The 2,753-nt window shown below is 45.6% G+C and overlaps 1 non-coding gene across 1 annotated transcript; it reads right to left on the bottom strand.

Moving 5' to 3' along the window:
• Positions 1-916: 916 nt before the first annotated feature.
• Trnas-cga lies at positions 917-991 on the bottom strand. The gene has a single exon. It is a non-coding gene; the product is annotated as a tRNA-Ser (tRNA).
• Between the last annotated feature and the right edge of the window lie 1,762 nt (positions 992-2,753).

Genomic DNA, 2,753 nt, shown 5'->3' with positions numbered 1-2,753 from the left:
TCCCTCTGTCCAACAACCCATCTCCCCTCTCTCTGTCCGTCTCCTCCTCCCACTATTTGTCTCCATCTCTTCCTCATGCATCTCTCTGTCCATCCCCTTCTTCCCCTCTCTATAACCGTTTTCTCCTCACATTCTATCCATTTCCTTTTCTCTCTTCCTCTGATTTCGAGCCTTGTTTATTCTTATTGCCAACGAACCCTTGACTGGGAACTGAAGTCGCTTAAAATGATGGGTATATTTGTTGTGATCATTAGTGTAGGGGATATGAGGATATGAGAGACCTCTCTTACTGTTGCATCTGTGACGATGGTAGCTTCAGTTACAATATTTCACATAGTTTTGATGGGTGTTATAAAGTTTCATACGGTTCAGATTCTGTAATAGTATTCTAATCATAATCTGATAAGTCATAAACACGACTTGCCTGTGTTCTTTTCAAACCGATTGCAGAGAAGAAAACAAAAAAAACGTTGACGTATACAAAAGTTTCGTTTAAAGCTACAAATGTAGGTAGAAAGAATATATATGTGAGAAACAAATTATCTACTAGAATGAGATTTTCACTCTGCAGCGGAGTGTGCGCTGATATGAAACTTCCTCGCAGATTAAAACTGTGTGCCCGACCGAGACTCGAACTCGGGACCTTTGCCTTTCGCGGGCAAGTGCTCTACCAATTGAGCTACCGAAGCACGACTCATGCCCCCTCTTCACAGCTTTACTTCTGCCAGTATCTCGTCTCCTACCATCCAAACTTTACAGAAGCTCTCCTGCGAACCTTGCAGAACTAGCACTCCTGAAAGAAAGGATATTGCGGAGACATGGCTTAGCCACAGCCTGGGGGATGTTTCCAGAATGAGATTTTCACTCTGCAGCGGAGTGTGCGCTGATATGAAACTTCCTGGCAGATTGAAACTGTGTGCCCGGCCGAGACTCGAACTCGGGACCTTTGCCTTTCGCGGGCAAGTGCTCTACCAACTGAGCTACCGAAGCACGACTCACGCCCGGTACTCACAGCTTTACTTCTGCCAGTACTTCGTCTCCTACCTTCCAAACTTTACAGAAGCTCTCCTGCAGGATCAAGAGCTTTTCGAGAATTTTTAAACAATGCTTCCATATTATATACAAACTGCCGGGAACAAATTAGTACACCCTTTTAGAGGTTTGCAATACACTAAAGATTTATTGTTGCAGGAATGCATGTGGAGTACATGAAACGATTACACTTACAGATCAATAGTAAAAGCGATTCTGAGGTACCCAAGCTGAAACACCCGTGTTAGTGCAAGGTGTAGCCTCCACAGGCGGCAATGCAGGCGCTGAATCTGGCATTCAGTCTATCGTACCGATGGCGAATACTGCCCTGGGATACGTTATGCCACGCCTGCTCGACCTGTTCACGTAGTTCTGTAAGAGTTGCTGGTTGATGAGTCGCACAAGTCACTTCTTGTCCCATCATATCCCATAAATGTTCAATTGTAGTCCAGAGATCATGTTGGACAGGGAAGTTGCTGCGCGTCTTGCAGAGCAAGTTGAGTATCACGGGTAGTTGTGGGCGAGCATTATCCTCTTGGAACAACACCTCACCTTCCTGTCGCAAAATAAAATGCCAATCGCTGGTTAGCGTCCCCTCCAGAAACACCAAAAGTAGACAAGAGTTGTAGCATACCGCACACCATACCATAAGGCCTGAGCTGGGGCCAGTGTGTCTCGGGGAATGCACTCTACGAGACAGCGCTGGCTAGGTCTACATCGTACGCAGTACCTTCACTCGTGTGCCGGCGGAATCTGCTTTCATCGCTGAAAACGACGGCGCGCCATCCTATGTTCCGAGTGATCCTCTGACAGCACTAATCGAGCCATGCACGTCGATGCTGTGGCATGAGTGGAAGAAGGGCTGGAGGTGTGCGTTTACATAGTCCCATTGGTAACAACCGGTTTGCAACAGTTCGTGTTGACACTTCTGGGCTCACAGGGCCTCTTATCTGTACTATGGTAGCTGTACGATCTGCCACTGCTGCCCTTACGATACGACGATCCTTGTGAAGATCTACGGCTGTGAGAATGTTCACGTGACCACTAATACCAGCATCGTTGCAAAACTGATACAGCACGTCCAACTTCTGTGACAATTCTCCAAAAGGACCAACCCGCCATTCGGAATGCCACAATGTGCTCCTTTCGAACTTGCTCAGTTGGCTGTAAGAAGCACGAGTGAGTCCCTATGGCATGGTTGCCTGCTTGCTTCACACGTTTGCACCACACTGAAACTTTTGGCTGTGAGCATTCCCTACTAGAGGGTGGAAACAGATGGCGATTAGGTAGTTATGCGACTATACTATCTGTTGGCGGATGATGTTAAAACGATTATCAGTACCTCTACTATCCCCCAGGTGGCATATGCCGCCATTGGATAAAAATCGACGTCGTCTTTCAGGTGTACTTTTTCCCGGCATGTATATGGAGGGTGATTCACGAAGATATGCAAATATTTTAATATGTTGCTCTACAAGTAAAACCAAAGAAAAGAGATCATATAAACACAGGTCCACAAAAATTTAGTTATGGAGTTACGGCTAATGAAAGATTTTACCTGAAATTTGACAAATTCGCTAATATAAAGCCATCGCAAAACTTTATGAGGTTAAAGTAAAGCACGATTTCCATTTATTTTGTTGTTATTGATCTGGAGAATCTAATGAAACATGCCCCAGACGTGTTTCTGCAGTTTTCCAGAACATCCAGAGAAGACGCAA

This window comes from Schistocerca piceifrons, chromosome 1, assembly GCF_021461385.2.
Source record: "Schistocerca piceifrons isolate TAMUIC-IGC-003096 chromosome 1, iqSchPice1.1, whole genome shotgun sequence".
Taxonomy (NCBI): Eukaryota; Metazoa; Arthropoda; class Insecta; order Orthoptera; family Acrididae; genus Schistocerca; species Schistocerca piceifrons.
This window is presented reverse-complemented; position numbering and strand designations above follow the sequence as displayed.